This window comes from Equus asinus, chromosome 7 (assembly GCF_041296235.1).
Source record: "Equus asinus isolate D_3611 breed Donkey chromosome 7, EquAss-T2T_v2, whole genome shotgun sequence".
Classification (NCBI taxonomy): Eukaryota; Metazoa; Chordata; class Mammalia; order Perissodactyla; family Equidae; genus Equus; species Equus asinus.
The window spans coordinates 46071026-46086700 of NC_091796.1; the positions used below are offsets into that span (position 1 = coordinate 46071026).

At 41.3% G+C, this 15675-nt stretch overlaps 1 protein-coding gene and 1 long non-coding RNA gene across 7 annotated transcripts in view; one reads left to right on the forward strand and one right to left on the reverse strand.

Annotated features, from left to right (window-relative positions):
• The window catches only part of KCTD1 (potassium channel tetramerization domain containing 1), a 189982-nt gene that overhangs the window by 124976 nt on the left and 49331 nt on the right, over positions 1 to 15675 (forward strand). The window contains exon 1 of one of the 6 annotated variants that reach the window (XM_070513277.1): positions 4163 to 4269. The exons of the other annotated variants lie outside the window; for them this stretch is intronic. The gene's annotated coding sequence lies outside the window, so the exon portion shown is untranslated. Of the gene's footprint in view, positions 1 to 4162; positions 4270 to 15675 lie in introns of those variants that run through there. 6 annotated transcript variants of the gene reach the window in all.
• LOC123287302 (uncharacterized) lies at positions 2357 to 5735 on the reverse strand. The gene is made up of 4 exons (XR_011504488.1): positions 5595 to 5735; positions 5242 to 5307; positions 4404 to 4598; positions 2357 to 3529 (listed from the first exon to the last, which is right to left on the reverse strand). It is a non-coding gene; the product is annotated as an uncharacterized lncRNA (long non-coding RNA).

Here is a 15675-nt window from a genome sequence, read left to right on the forward strand (position 1 = left end):
GGATTCGAAACAACGAAACACCGGGCCGCCTGCAGCGGAGCGCGTGAACTTAACCACTCCGCCACGGGGCCAGCCCCTAAATGCATCCATTTTAAGTGCACAGTTGAGTAAGTTTTGACAAATGTATGTGCCCATGTAACCATCACCCCAGTCAAGACATAGACCATCTCTATCATCCTAAAAGTTTCCGCCTGTCCGTCCCCAGTCGGTCCCCCAACCACGCCCCAGCCCTGGAGCGGTCCCTGCTCTGCTTCCTGCCACAATAGGTTGGTTGTAGGTGTATCTTTTGTAGCATTTCGTATAAATGAAATTATGGAGTATATTTAGTCTTCTGTTCTGGCTTTTTGCTTGTGTCTGCTTTTAAAGGGAACCATTAATCCCCAGGAATCTAGTGTAGAAGTTTTTAATAACTATATATCCAGTCCTTAGAATTCTTAGAATTCTGTAGAGCACAATTTTGATGGGTCCTTTAAAAAAAAAAACCTTTATTATTTCTTTCCTGAACCCATGGTCCTATTAGACACCTCATACCCTCGTTAAATCCTCAGAGCAACCTTGTGAGGTACGTATTCTTTTCCCCATATGTAAAAGAGGCAGTTTGTTCAGGCATTTTTTTTTAAGTCTGATTACTGTTACCTAGAAAATGGGTTAATTTGAGGGAAGTTGAACTTTTGCCAAGATTGGAGCGTCAGAATATTGAATGTGTCTGTAATCGTAGTTTTAGTGACGTGTCACAAGGTCATTGTAAAGATTAAATGAGATAGTGCATGTCAGGTGTTGAGTATGGTGCCTAGCACACCGTAAGGCCCCCCCAAATGCTACTTGTCATTACTCTTATTAGAGGGTTCAGAGGCTGTCAGCTGGAGCCCCTCTATGGGAATCCAGGCCCAAGCTCTTCACCCTTCAGGGGCCTGGATGGTCCACCCTCCTCCAGGGAGCGGCGGGCCTGGCAGGAGAGTGGCCCTGACCCCCTCCCCAACCTCCCTTCCCCAGCAGCACTGCCTTTTTCTGCATTTCCTCTGCAGCTCCACTGTAAGATATCCTCTGAAAAGAAAAGGTTCCACGTGAACAAGTGTGGGCACACCCCTGAAGGACTTCTGCCTTCTCATTTTATGGCGGCAGAGGGTGTAGCCGCGTCCTGCAGCAGGCCTGTGCAGGAGCACTCGAACCCAGCTCTCCAAACCTCCAGCCTGTAGGAAATTAAGACGGGAGATGCCAGCCCAACGTTGAGATGGTTTAAGGTCATGCCAGTTCAAAGCGGGGGCTGTTCTTACCCATCTCTATCTTCCCAGTGCCAGCCAGGCTGGAGTAAACTTTCCTAGATGTCAATTGAAAGTTAATCATCTTATAGTTTCTTCTTGGGGACTTATTAAACGTTTTAGAGCTAAAATATGGAATGGCTTCTATCTTTTTAGCAGTTATTTTCATTTTAGGGTTTTTTTAGTTCTAATTTCTCGTCTTTTCCTCATCCCTTATCCTTCCTATCACTTTTGAAATAGGTGTGAATTAAGGTCAATTAGCATGTGTTGACATCCACCTCAAACTAAATCTCCAAATTATCTTCATATAAATCTTGAAGAGGTAGTAATTTCAGCTGAAGTGGCAATTAAAAAGCGAGAATTATGCTTAATAACCTCCACGGGTTCTTCTGTTGTGGAATCTTAACAAATAGTATTCGTCATCAATAATTTAGGTGGGATATCATCTGACTTCCATTTCGTTTTACAAGGTTACACAGGACTCCAGATCTCTCTGGGGACGTGGCAGGGAGAAAATAGCTGGGCATTTGCATGCATTGAAGCTGTGCTTGTGGGCAGTTCTCAGCTGTGGGCCCTGAGCAAGCCTCCACGTCTCCCTGAGACTCAGTTTCCCTTTTTTGGGAAACAGTCACAAACCAGCCCTGAGTTTTTTCCAGCCCTGAGTTCATTTGCTATTCATTATCAAAACATTAATATGCAAATTGTGTTTTAGAGCTGCTAACTCAAATATGATCCTGTGTTACAGGATTAACATTAATTTAGTTAAGCGTATTGTCAGATTTGACATTGAGGACATATTCATGCTAATTAGAACAGGTACGGTGAATAGGCTTCTGCTAGAGCTGTCTCATTAAGACTGAGCTGAACTGATTTTGATGCTTCCTTACAGATTTTTAAATTAAGAGTAACAAATGGCAGCACTTGGCTCTGAATATATAGGTTTTTCCCTCGAACAGCCACCGTCCCTCTCCACGATTGTTATTTTTTACATTTCAAGTATGCTAATTTCTTCCCTCCTCCTTTCTCCTTCTTTAATATCATCCAACTAAATTTTATTAGTGCAGCAGAATATAGCTTTAGAGAGAGAAGTGGTAATTGCTGCTTCATTTGTTTAATATTTTAATTTCCGTATACCAATTACATGAAACAGGATATCAAGTACATTATTAGCAGATAAAATAACTCCAGTGATGAAATTTATTTTGAGTCTTAGTTTATATAAATGGTTGAATGAATATTAATGCTCAGATCCTCTTCTCCAAATGGTGCTAAACAGGCCAGAAATTAAGTGACGTTTTTATTAACTTAATTTGATTACCTTTTAGTTTAGGATTTCCATTAGAAGGCCAGCACATTTCAAATGTACAGATTTACAATATTTTTTATTTGTTTCAGCAAAACATTTTTCCATGTAATACTGGACCGACTTAGAAACACGTGTGCAGGTAATATTTTAGCATCACTCACGTACCGGAGTCTCATCTTTTGTTTATTTTTTGCACATAAGAACTACAGAAAGGAGGCATGTTCTGTATTTCTGAGGGCACCTCTATTCACATGGGAATTCTTTGGTTTTTTTTAATTTTATTGATGTCGTATTGGTTTATAACACTGTGTAATTTCAGGGGTACATTATTATATATCAGTTTCTGTATAGAGTGCATCGTGCTCACCACCAACAGTCTAGTTTTTATCTGTCATCATACGTATGCACCCCTTTACCACTTATGCCCTCCCCCAACATGGGGATTCTTAAAGCAGTAGCTATCTAAGGCCATCATTAGAGTTAGGAGTTCGTGAAGATATGTGAAAAGCAATACATGTGAGATTTAACGTAAGTGTGAAAGTCAGGCAAATTTTCATTCTCCAAGTGTCTTCACTGAGATAGAAGTTGTACTTAGATCTGAGAATAAGTAAAAGCAGGGACAAATGAATTTACTGTTTATTATTCTTGGTGGTTAATAATATCAAAACTTCATTACATGTATCAGATAATTACGTATTATCTTTTCCTCTGAAAAGTATAAGTTTCTGGGTATTTGTATAGCACTGCACACTATGTAGTATAAAGTAAGCTGGGATTTCACAGCAAGTTCAGAACCACTGGAAAACAGAGGGAATAAAGAAATAAGAATGGGGGCCCACCCGGTGGCGCAGCGGTTAAGTTCGCACGTTCGCTTCTCGGAGGCCCAGGGTTCGCTGGTTCGGATCCCGGGTGCAGACATGGCACTGCTTGGCAGCCATGCTGTGGTAGGCGTCCCACGTATAAACTAGAGGAAGATGGGCACGGATGTTAGCTCAGAGCCAGGCTTCCTCAGCAAAAAGAGGAGGACTGGCAGTAGTTAGCTGAGGGCTAATCTTCCTCCAAAAAAAAAAAAATAAAATAAATAAAAAAATTAAAAAAAAAAAGAAATAAGAATGGTTGTATGAGCAACATATGCATATTCTGGTATTTTGTAAGTATCCCTTAAAAATAATCATTAAATCCTTTAAAAACAATTATCATTTATAAATTGTTACAAACATCATTAAAAATAATAGCTTACCTTTTTTTGAGTTATATTCCTGGCCCTAGGTAAGTGCTTTTCACAACTTTCTATTTTTTTACATGAATTGCTGATTTTTCACAATAATCCTAAAAGACATTATTATTACCATCTTAAAGATGGGGAAACTGAGGCATGGAGAGGTTAAATCACACAGCAGGCGTGATGGAACTAGCGCTGAAGCCCAGCACGCTGGCGCTGGAGCTCGCAATTCCATTCTGCCTCTGTCTACCATTGCTAATGTGTTAGTAACAGTTTTCCAAATGGAATTTATAAAGAGTAGCTGTCAATTCATAAGATTATACCATAAAATATTTTACTTCATTTAAAAATGTTATTACTTTTATTACAGAATAAACGTCCACCTAAGTTATTCACAGCATTCCTCATAGCGTGTGTTTAAATCATGTGCGGCTGTATTGCTGTCTTACATTATTTGAAGCATCTGCCTGTTCCAGCCCCAGGTTAGTTTCATATTTCCCCTTCTGCTCCTGTTCTCTATACTAAAGTGGTCTCTAATACCTTATATGGTTGCTGGAGAGATGAGAAAGAAGTCATGTGAAGGAAGGTGAAAGATGGGGAGCCGTGGTGGACCCACCTTTTACATCTCTTCTGGAGTTCAATGTCAAGTCATGCAGCAAGTGTTTATTTCGTGCCTCCTCCACGCCAGGCCCTGGGCTAGAGGCTGGGATACGGTGAATAAAAGACGCAGCTCCCGTGCCTGCGGAGCCCGCAACCTGGTTGATTTCCAAGGGTGATTCTGAGGACGTTTCTTCTGTGAAAACGCTTCTCCCTGGATTGGGACTTGTTGGGGTTTGACTCCCTTGTCCTGCCCAGCCCCGCCCCCATCTGTCCCAAGAGTTTGTCCCTTAGAGCTACAGGGATCCCGAGTCAGCCCTACAGAGCTGATTGCCGCCGCCTTGTCATTTTGTTACACCTGAGCCATACCAAGACTCCTAACCCCTGCCTCTCGCTGTGTGGACTGCTAACCGGAGATTCCTCCAGAGCCCCACGCTGCCTGGTTCCTTGTGGCACCGGTGTTTCTGCTGCGCAGTAGGACAGCATCAGGCTTTTCTGTTTGTGTTATGTGTTTACTTAATTTCCACAAAATCCCTATCACCTCACTGGAGTTTAATTTTGCCTTAATTGACATTTGCGCCGGTTTACGCCGTGAGATCTTGGGTTTTGTTTTTTCTTTTTATTTGACAGGTGGGATGGATAGGTAACAAATGAAAAAGCTGTTGAGGGCCCCTGCCCTAAGGGAAAAGTCACTGGGGTCGATTACTGGAAGGAGATCAGAACACTCAATTATAGAGCCTTATAGACTTGCTTTAACGTCCTCGGAAGTTTATTCATTTTCTACTGTGTGCAAAAATAAAAAAGATTTCATTAAGTACTGTGGGGAGTGGGTGGAAAAAACAACTGAGTATGCTTACCCCCGATTGCATTCCAGTGGTGTCTGTAGGCTTTCCACTGATGCCTGTGGTCTTCCATTCTGCAGGCTAGAACCATTTATCTCTGAGCTCATTTATTCGGAGAACTTTCCAACAGCGTCAAGAAAGTACCTGGTTCTCTAATAATTAGGCTTCAGCCCCACCATCTTCAGAAGGGAGCAGTACGTAGCGGGATCGTAGACCCTAGCAGATTACGAGACTGGAGAATCCTTTAAACCCTCCCCCAAAACCTCTCATGGCTGCCTGTTGAAGGAGCCCACTTACAGGGATCAAGTAGGGTCCTACTTTGGAATAAAGAGGACCTACGGGCAAGCAGACGGGGGTTAGAAACTGACCTTCTGAATAGATGAGTGGACAGGCGGTTGGAAAGTGAGGAGACAGAAGTAGTCCGACCCACTCCACTCCCCGCAACACACACTTATCTTCTGTCTCTTTCTTCTCGACTCTCCTGTATTTTCCTTTCTACCAGTTTCTCTTCCTGTCTCCCTCCCACGTCACTGTCCTTTTCTCACTTCCTTCCCCTCTTTTGTTCCTTCTCATCTTCTCACTTCTTCTTGGCCTGTTCTCCGTCCCTTTCCTCTTTCTCTAACACTGACCAAAAAATTTTCTCCTTAGACAGAATTTCATTCCCCACCTCACTCCGCCACCCCCACCATTGCCGTGGCTTTAAATACTGTGTCTTGTGGTTAAATAACCGTCTAATAAAATTAGGCTGGGGCTTTAAGAATACCTAAGACGTTCTGCTGCGCGTTTCGCTTCCTTGAGTGGAAATGCTCTAGCGCAATGCTGTCTGCTGCCACGGGCAGATGAGAGGGCTGTTTGCAGAGTCTCATCCACGTGCTGGTGGTCAGACACCACCAGACTGGCCCAGACCGAGACAGCACGTTGGAGACAGGAGAACGCAGGTTTAGATTCCAGAATATTCTGCTTCTAACTTTAAATCAACTAACTTTTCTTGACCTTGCACAATTAATCTAATATTCTCACCTCAGTTTTCCTTCTTTGCAAACGACAGTAGTTAGCCTTGCTGTCTTCCCTCTCTGGACCTTTTAGAAGGCTTATGGGTTATGATTGTTCATAAGATCTTTGGAGTTCTAGTACCTCATAGATAACTGCTTCATATGCATAAGGCACTATGTAAATTCCAGGTAGGATTTTTTTTCTAATGCATTTCCGTGTTTGTGCCAAACTTTTCTTGCCAGTCAGGTTGATCTTTAAAAAGTTAGTTTGTTTTTTTAACTCTTGTTGGTATTTATTTTAAGATGCTTCTCCAAGAACACAGATGTCTCCTTTACAGTGTGAAAATTGCAAAGAATAGCTCGTCGCAATGAACTAGCAAGGAGGATGGCTGCTTTGCTGCTGTTGTTACCGCTCACTCGCCTTCTTCCTAATCCGTGCTTTCAACGCTATCTCCTCTCCCATCTGCTCCTGCACAGGAAGTTTCATCAATCACTGTCCCCTCTAAAATATCCCAAGAAACAGGTCTACTGTGCTCATACCAGGACTAACAGTTCAGCTTCAGGAACTTTTGGGCCTCCCAGGGTCACTGGCCACAGTTGGCTGCTGGCAGGCCTGGCTTCGGCCACATCACGAGGAGCAGAGCCAGAGGAGGCCATCAGTTTATCGCGACTTTCATTTAATAGCAGTTCCCACTAGCAGCTCAAATGGGAATAACGTAACAAAGAACCAGGATGACCCGAACAGCCAGCAGAGAAACAGTCTACGTCTTCTGAGAATAAAGATCCCACCTAGCATGGGATTTCACCTAGGAGAAGCATTTTTGGCAAATCACGAGACCTGGCATCCCTGCCAACATGACACCACCCATTGTTTCTGGTGCGGAAGCATTGAAACTCTGTCCCTCAGTCATTCCAGTTTTTTTATTCAGTGTGTCTTTTTGAAAAGATGACACTCATTCTGCTTACAAGAGATTCTTACTGTATTAAAAAGGCATCTGTTTTCTATCACCAAAACAAGTTATTTCTGTTCTGTAAGGGAATCTCAGATAAGCTTCTTTCAGACCCCTAGTATTTTAGAACATTGCAAGATGTAGATAAATAAACAATACTCCAATAAAATGGTAACTAAGTAAAGAAGCTCTCTGAAGTTGGCATTCTGCTCATTAAGCACCATATTTATTGGCCATTTCCTCCTGTCAGTAAAGGCGAATAAAAAGCAGTAGTGGTTAAAATGTAATCTTCCTAATCAGTTAGAGAAAATGCTGTGATTGTTAAGAAATCTCGAAATCTTAGTGTTGACTTCTTTTTTCTTTGGCACTCATGCTTTTGGAATGCTTTTCATTTCATGACCAGTTCCCTTTCTTTCAAAGGAATTTTGAATTCCAATTCTGACCTCCTAAAATGCTAAATTTCTTAAGACATTTGAATTATCTATGGTTTATATCTTTTAGAATCATAGAATTGTAAAAAGATCAGGACTGAAAAGAGCATTATAAGCCAGGTGGTTCAACTGCATATATTCTAAATGCGAAAACTGAAGTGAGAGATGCAGTAATTTGCCAAAGTGACGTGGCTCAAAGGAAAACTTGGGTCTCTACTTTGTCACATCCTCGAGAAAACGTTTCTGGGTTTAGAAACCTTGATCAATGCCGACTCTCTTAGAAGCACTGCAACTAGTTCCTTCTTTAAAAGGTAATTGGGTCAAAAATTAGGAGTATGATCTTTGTAATGTAGAATTACTAAATATAGGTATGTCTTCTTTAAAAATAATGTACCCTGGGGGCCAACCCGGTGGCAGAGTGGTTAAGTTCACTTGCTCTGCTTCAGCAGCCCGGGGTTCATGGGTTTGGATCCTGGGTGCAGACCTAGCACTGCTTATCAAGCCATGCTGTGACAGTAACATAATAAGGGAAGCTGGGCACAGATGTTAGCTCAGGGCCAATCTTCATCACCAAAAATAAAAAAAATAATGTACCCTGGATTCATAAAACCAAGTGTGGTACATTCTTGCTGTACCAAAATATTATTGTTTGCCCTCAAAATCATTTACTTAAGAGTGTCAATAAGTAGTTCTCAGAGCATTTAAAGCATAATTTGGTTTAAAATATTTTTAGTTACATGAGGATCTCTTGTCATCAGGAGATCCCTGTGCATATGACCAGTTCCCAAATCAGACTCTCAACTCTCTGAAAAGTTCACCTCCACAGGGCCCTAGCCCAGCACCAAATAGAATAGCCAGCCAGCATTTTCTAAATGAGTGAACAAGTGAGCAAATGAACTTTTTGAACACATCTGTTACTTAAGTTAGAGTAAGCTAGTGTATTTTCAAACCTGTGTATTGTAATTTTTGATTTTTTAGTGCAAAAGGCTCAAGCAAATAGCCATTTAAGAATCTTAAGAGGAGGTTCCCAGGGACCCAATTAAATTTAGAAGGAACATGTTTAGCTTTTGACACTGCTGGACAAAGCATTTTTATGACCACATTCCAGAAGTCAGTAAGTCAAGTTTATTGTCTATTTAGAGGCTGATGTATCCTGTAGTTAACATTCTAGGACTGGCAGTCAGAGGAGTACATAAAATGCCAATTCTCTGTGACGGGGGGAGGAGCCCATTTCCTGGGCCAGCAGCTCCTGCCTTCTGCATGACCACTGACAGTCCTTCTAACCCTCCAGCCAGTTGTGTTCATCCCCAGGCAGACCTAGTGGAAGAATGTGGATGGAGCAAGGCAAGTCTGTCTCTTCCCTCATGAAAGCCAAAGCATGGATAGCCTAGGAATGGAGAGTGGTCACCTTATCCTGGTACACAATGGCTAGCGTGTAAAATATCACAGTAAATTCATTACTAGATAATTATAGGCTAAGCCACTTGACCTCAGAGTCAACTTCCTTCTGTGTGAAATGGTGATAATGCTTAACATTGTGCCGAGGTTTCTGATTTCAGCCTGGAAGGCCGTCTATGAGTGTTAGATACTGTTTCATTGCCAACCTTTGCTGCCATCCGCATCTTCCTTCCAAGAGAGCGCGTGCAGAACACCAACTTCTGGAAATGCAAGAGGTGTCCATGTAGAGCTTTTACCCTCTTGCTGTTGCTGTATTTTAGATCTGGGAGCGGAGGGGGTCTGGGGGAGGGGACAGGTGACCAGATAGCTCCCAAAAGTGTGGAAACCATACACTCCTGCTCCTTTCTTTCAGGATCAAACTAAATAGACTTCTGTGTCAGCTAAATATGAGCTTACCATGACCTGAGGCCCATTTAATTTTCTGTTCTGCACATTTCCTCCCTGGCAAGAAAATAAAGGGAAAGGAAGCCTTATCCCTAAGTTCAGTTCCTTTTCTGTATTTCTTCATTCAGTCCTTCATTTAAAAATGTCCCAAAAAACCCTGATTATGAAGGTAAAATATAGCAGCATACCAAGAGTATGTAGTAATTGATTTAATTGGACAATACATTTTTTCCTTTTTAAAAATAGCATTTTGTAATTTCAAAAGTAGTGAATGTTCAATGTCATAAAGCACAAAAGAATAAAAACAAAAACTAAATTTGCCTGTGATATCATCACCCAGTCCTAGCCCCTACTAATATTTTCGTGTGTTTAATTCCAGAATTTTTCATTGTATGTACAACATATCTTTGCAAAAATGGCCTTTCCCTATACAACTGTTAAAGAATCTACTTGCACTTTAATGCTGTGTTTTAATTTTTTTAAAAATTAGTAACACCCATAGTTGAGCTGTAGTGTATATTTAAAAATACTCTGTGATATTTTAAGTACATTTAAAAATATCTAAGAAATCTAATTGAATAATTAATCTAGCTGTAATAAAAGGCAAAATTCTATCAAAATGTTCTCTTTTTTGAGTTCACTTTCCTTTGGGGGGAAAAAAGAGAAATTTGGGCAAATAGTTGTTCTTTTCATGGTCCCAGCTTGGTAATCTAACAAGGGAGCGTCTTGGATACATATTTCACTATGAAAAAGAAAACAATAAAAAGGCATATTGAGGTCACATACTCCGTATCTGGCAGAGATTGTGCATTGAAACAGATAAACACTAGGAACTCCTCTTCCTGACCCGCAGCAAGAATAGATTAGCAGATGTTTGGTCTTGTCCAAAACGTCCGGAAGACCTTTGGTCTAGAAGACATTTGGTCTGCACCAAAAGGTCCTTGATATCTGGTCATCTTTGGTCCTGTATGAAATGTCCATGGAGACATTTGATCCACGCCAAAGGGTCCTTGACATTTGCAGGACCGTTTGGTCCTGTCCAAAACATCCAGAAGACATTTGGTTCACGCCAAAAGGTCCTTGATATCCAGTCATATTTGGTCCTGTCCAAAACCATTTGGCATGCACCAAATATGTTCATGGATGTTTTGGACAAGACCAAATGTCAAGGACCTTTTGACATGGACCAAATGTATTGTGGACGTTTTGGAGAGGACCAAATATCAAGGACTTTTTGGCATGGACCAAATGTTTGACGGACATTTTGGACAGGACCAAATGTCCTGCAAGGGAAGAATAGCATTTTGCTATTTCGTTTTGCTATTAGGAAGTAATTGCACATTAATTTAACACAGTTGCTAGTCATTGTGAAAAAACTTTAAAGTGTCCTATTTTTGATTTTGGGGGTTTTTTTAATCTGTGAAATTAAGATTTTGATCTGAAAAGAAAAATCAGTCCAGATCAAGTGCCATTTCATTTTATGAACCTACTGTGATTATTTCATTCTCTACTTCCTTTCATACACTTTGTCCAAAGCAGATAACTGGCATCTTGTTATGCCCTGCCCTATTTGCTTTTTATTCATCTACACCTCACAGTGTAATGCTTTATCAGTGTAAAATGTTGTCTTTCTCAGCCATGGATCTTGCCTCATCAACTACTTTAAAAGTTCTCTAGGGCCAGCCCTGGTGGCCTAGTGGTTAAGGTTTAGCAGCCCGGGTTCGGTTCCCAGGGGTGGACCTACACCTCTCTGTTAGTGGCCATGCTATGCTGGTGGCCTTCATACTAAAAAATAGAGGAAGATTGGCATGGATGTTAGCTCAGGGCGAATCTTCCTTAGCAAGGAAAAAAAAAAAAGTTCTGTATACTTCTCACCAAGTCCATAGACGTCTCCTCTGTACATCTGGTTTACTGGATTGTCAAATTTCAGTTTTCATGTGCGAAAGGAAAGAAACTTCCTTTCTCCTTCTCTAGGTGAGGCACTGTATTGTATGCTTTCACAGACTTGTCTCACCCTCTGCCAGCTTTACCTCTCAGTAAGGTGAGAAGATTCACCCCTGTCTTAGAGATGAGGACACGGGAGTCTGATAGGTTTGGGAACTTCTCTGAGATCACACAAAGGGTAAGGCTGAGCTCAAACCAGGTCCTCAGATCCCAAAACCCAGGGCTGTCTCTCCTGTACTCTGTGCCTGTTCTGTATGGGTGACTTTTCCGGCTATATGAAGTTTTAAAAGTTGTCTCACCTTTATTTTTATTTATTTATTTATTTTTTAAAGATTGATGCCTCAGTTAACAACTGTTGCCAATCTTTTTTTTTCTTTCTTTCTTTCTTTTTTCTCTCCAAATCCCCCCAGTGCATAGTTGTATATTTTAGTTGTGGGTCCTTCTAGTTGTGGGACGTGGGACACACCGCCTCAATGTGGCCTGACGAGCGGTGCCATGTCCGCACCCAGGATCCAAACTAGGGAAACCCTGGGCCACCATAGCAGAGCGCGTAAACTTAACCACTTGGCCACCGGGACGGCCCTTTGTCTTACCTTTAAAAAAATGTTTTTCTTTATGTTTTTTGGCAGAAATCTTTCTTCAATATATCATATACTTTCTAATCTAAGCTAGTCTAGGGTTTGATTTTGGAACAACTTAATTTTGGATGAATTTTGCAATTAGTTATTGTCCTGTGAACTAGAAAACCAATGACCACATTATTATACATGCATGAATTAAGAGTAAGTAGGTCTGTGAATTTGAAGGGGGTTCCTATGAGTAAAGTAAATGGAATATTTGACATCAAATTTGAATGCTCAGAAGGCTTTTTGGCCTAATTTTCTGCTGTTTTCAGAGATTGACAGAAACTATCCTCTAAATAAATTATGTATGCAGTACTCATCAATTTCGAAGCACTGTGGTGTTTTGTGTTTTTTTTTAACTCGTGAAGTTATAGGAAAAGATTTTTTTTCCCTCTTTATTACTTGAATGAATGAAGGAACCAGTGAGGCCTCTTAGAAAATACATTGACCTTATGGTTGAGAGTCTTGTTATACAATTAGGTAACTGTGGTCAGTAAAGTGATGTTTTTGTGAGCCCAATAGGATTGTGCCCATGGTAAAATAGCACTCCCAAAGTCATCACAAATTTCCATCCTAGGAACTGTCAGTGTTCTTGCCTAAGATACTTTGATTACAGTTTGCATATCCTAAATATTGGCCAAGTATCAGAAAATAGAGTTAATCAGAACACTCCATTCTCCAGGTATTCCGTATAATATTGATGCTACTTGAATGTGGATGTGTGATAGAAATATATCACATGTATATTAAACCCAGGTTGAAATTTGTGGAAAAGTTATGATTTGTATTAAGTTCCTTCTCTGCTGTATTGAATGTAATGAATTACCCTACCAAATAATATAGATAAGTATTTTATTATTGATGTGCTTTTGTGGAAATATGTCCAAGAAACCTGTTTCTTTTCCCTGTGAAAGAGGTGATATTGTCCAATTTGATGGTGAAACGTGATATAAGACAGGGGCAGACATTCTTAACAAATAAAGTCATTAATGCTTTGAGTTTAAACTTCAGCTCATTTGTTCAAGGCAGTGCCCCTGGGGCTCCTGTTTGAACAGCACACAGCTAGGCTAGATTTAGGAGGCAAATTTTTCATTAGCTTCTTTTGAAAGATGCCTGAAGTCAAAGCCCTTGAAGGACTCTGCTACCGAAAAATCATTGCCGCCCTGGTGGGTAGGTGAGATGGATGATTAAGCTACAAGGAAGCCACACACTGAAAGCGGCTGGGAAATGGAAATTTTAAAGATAAACTGATCAACCTGCCTAGAAAATCCATATAAGATAGAAATGGGGGAAAGAAGATTTAGAAATAAAATTTCCTGCGGCTGTTCCATGTCAGAGTATTGTCGTCAGATTTGGTGAATCCTATGAGAGCAAATAATAAACATCTTTTTGGCTTTTAAAAAAGACAATATTTGGAGTATTAGAACAGTAAAGTGTTTTGATTGGAAGAGTTTTTTCCAAGATTAGTTTTGGTTTATTTTCTTTTTAAGCAGAACATAAAGGGAATCAATCTTAAGTGTACATATGTATACAACTGTGTAAACATCCAGATCAAGATTTAACGCTTTTCTAGTTCTCTAGAAGGCTTATTCTTACCCTTTCTAGTCTCTACCCCCCAGAGGTGGCCAGTGTTCTGAGCTTTGTCATAACATTCATTTTGCTGTCTGTAACTTCTTGTGAATGGAATCATGGCGGGATGCGCTCTGGAGTCTGTCTTTTCTTTTTCTTTTCTCAGCGCTGTCTCTGTGAGATCCATAGATGTTGCCTATGCAGCAGGACATCATTTGTTTTCCTCACTGTGTGGCTATTAATTTATTTTATTTTCATAAAATCAGTAAAGAAGAGAGTGAGACAGTTAGAAAGGGAGAGGGAAATGAATGTGTTGTGGGGCCCTAAGCTGTTTGTATTCACTTCTAAAATACCCCTGCTTCTCCATTTAGACATGAGTGATAAGTTCAAGTTGTTGTGATTTGAGCTTCCATATATTAAGAAAAATTCAAGCAAGGTTTAACTATGCTGTCCAATATGATAGGCACTGGCTACATTAAAATTTAAATAATTAAAATAAAATTAAAAATTCAGTCCCTCAGTTGGCCTAGCCATGCTTTAAATGCTCAGTCACATGTAGCTAGCGGCTGCCTTACTGAATGGTGCAGATCATAACATATCCATTGTTGCGGAAAGTTCTATTGGACAGCGCTGTTTAGAAAACCACCTGTTAGCTCCCTTCTTCTTCCTCTTCCCCTTTTCCAGATATAAGGATGTTATGGTGGGTTTTATTTATTTTTTATTGTAAGTTATCATTTAATTTTGTGGTTCTCTGATCGTCATATTACAAACTTCTATTTCCTGCCTTGTTGCCCTACCCTGGGGAAAAAATAAGTGGGAGAATTCTCACAATATGCTGAATGTATAATTTCTAGAATGTACCATGTGCTGTCCCACTTTGGGGCCTTGGCAATACTGCTTGGAGCCCTCCTTCCAGCTTCCCACTGTGTGTTGGCTTCTCATCCATCCGATCTCAGCATAGACTAGGGAACCTCCCCCATCCCTCCTCCCAGCCCCCAAGCCTGGCTTACGTATCCCCTCGATTATGCTACCACAGGAACCTGGCCTCCTCCTGCCTGGCGCTGGGTGCTTGTTTCCTGGCTTCTCTGTCCCACTGGACAACAAGCCCAGTGAGGCCAGAGACCAGTCTGTCATGTTCACTGTTGTATATCCATCCCTTGGGACAGTGCCTGGCACTTAGGAGATGTTAATAAATATTGTGGAAGGAAGGAACAACGGGCCACACGAGGAAGGGGCAATAACCAAGTAGCGTAATTTGGGGGTGGGGTTCCTTTCCCCTGGGTGAGGAGACTGTCCCAGAAGGGGGTTTATCAGAGATAGCTTTCTACGTGGCTGCCTTTCAGAACATATCAGTGCTTTGGGCTGTTTCTTCAATAGCGATAATGCCACCTTCAAGACATTTGCACCCTTTCCGGTTGAAGTTAATGGTTTTCATTCCCCGGAAGTAATACTAAAAGGCATATCCAAACTGAGACGATGGTGGGTGAGTGATTGAAGGGGAAGGCAGCTGGAGAAGTGAAGTTGGAGAATGGTGATAATATGACAGAATCCTGCTGCATCCATCAGCCGGCAGCTGTTCTTGGCATCACAGGCCGAGACTCACCAAGCCAAATGCCCTCACGGGGAGGCAACTGTAAATGAAGCGTATTCTGTCCGGACAGGTAACAGAAATCCCAACTCAAACTAGCTTGAAAAATAAAGAGATTTGTTTTCCCAAGTAACAGGAAATTTAGAGATAGAGGCTCAGAGTTGGTTGATTCCATGTCTAAACAATGTCAGTGAGAACCCAGCTTTCAGCTCAGGCCTCCTGGGTGTTGCCTTCCTCCTGGGCGGGTAGGGAAATGGCTGCTGCAGGTCAGTATCCCCTCCGGGACCTCAGTGCCAGTTAAAGAAGAGAAACGTCAGCTCCAGTCACTGGTGAGGGAAGGAGCTTGCCAGAATTGTGTTAGATGAAACACCTAGATATTAAGTGTCCACTACAAGCTCCAAGACCTCCCAGCCCCAAAGATCCTCCCTCAACCCCAGCCCATGGATTTTAAAAGTTCTGTCAGTCTCACCAATACAGAAAATACAGAAGGAAAAGCCTTTACTCTGTTAG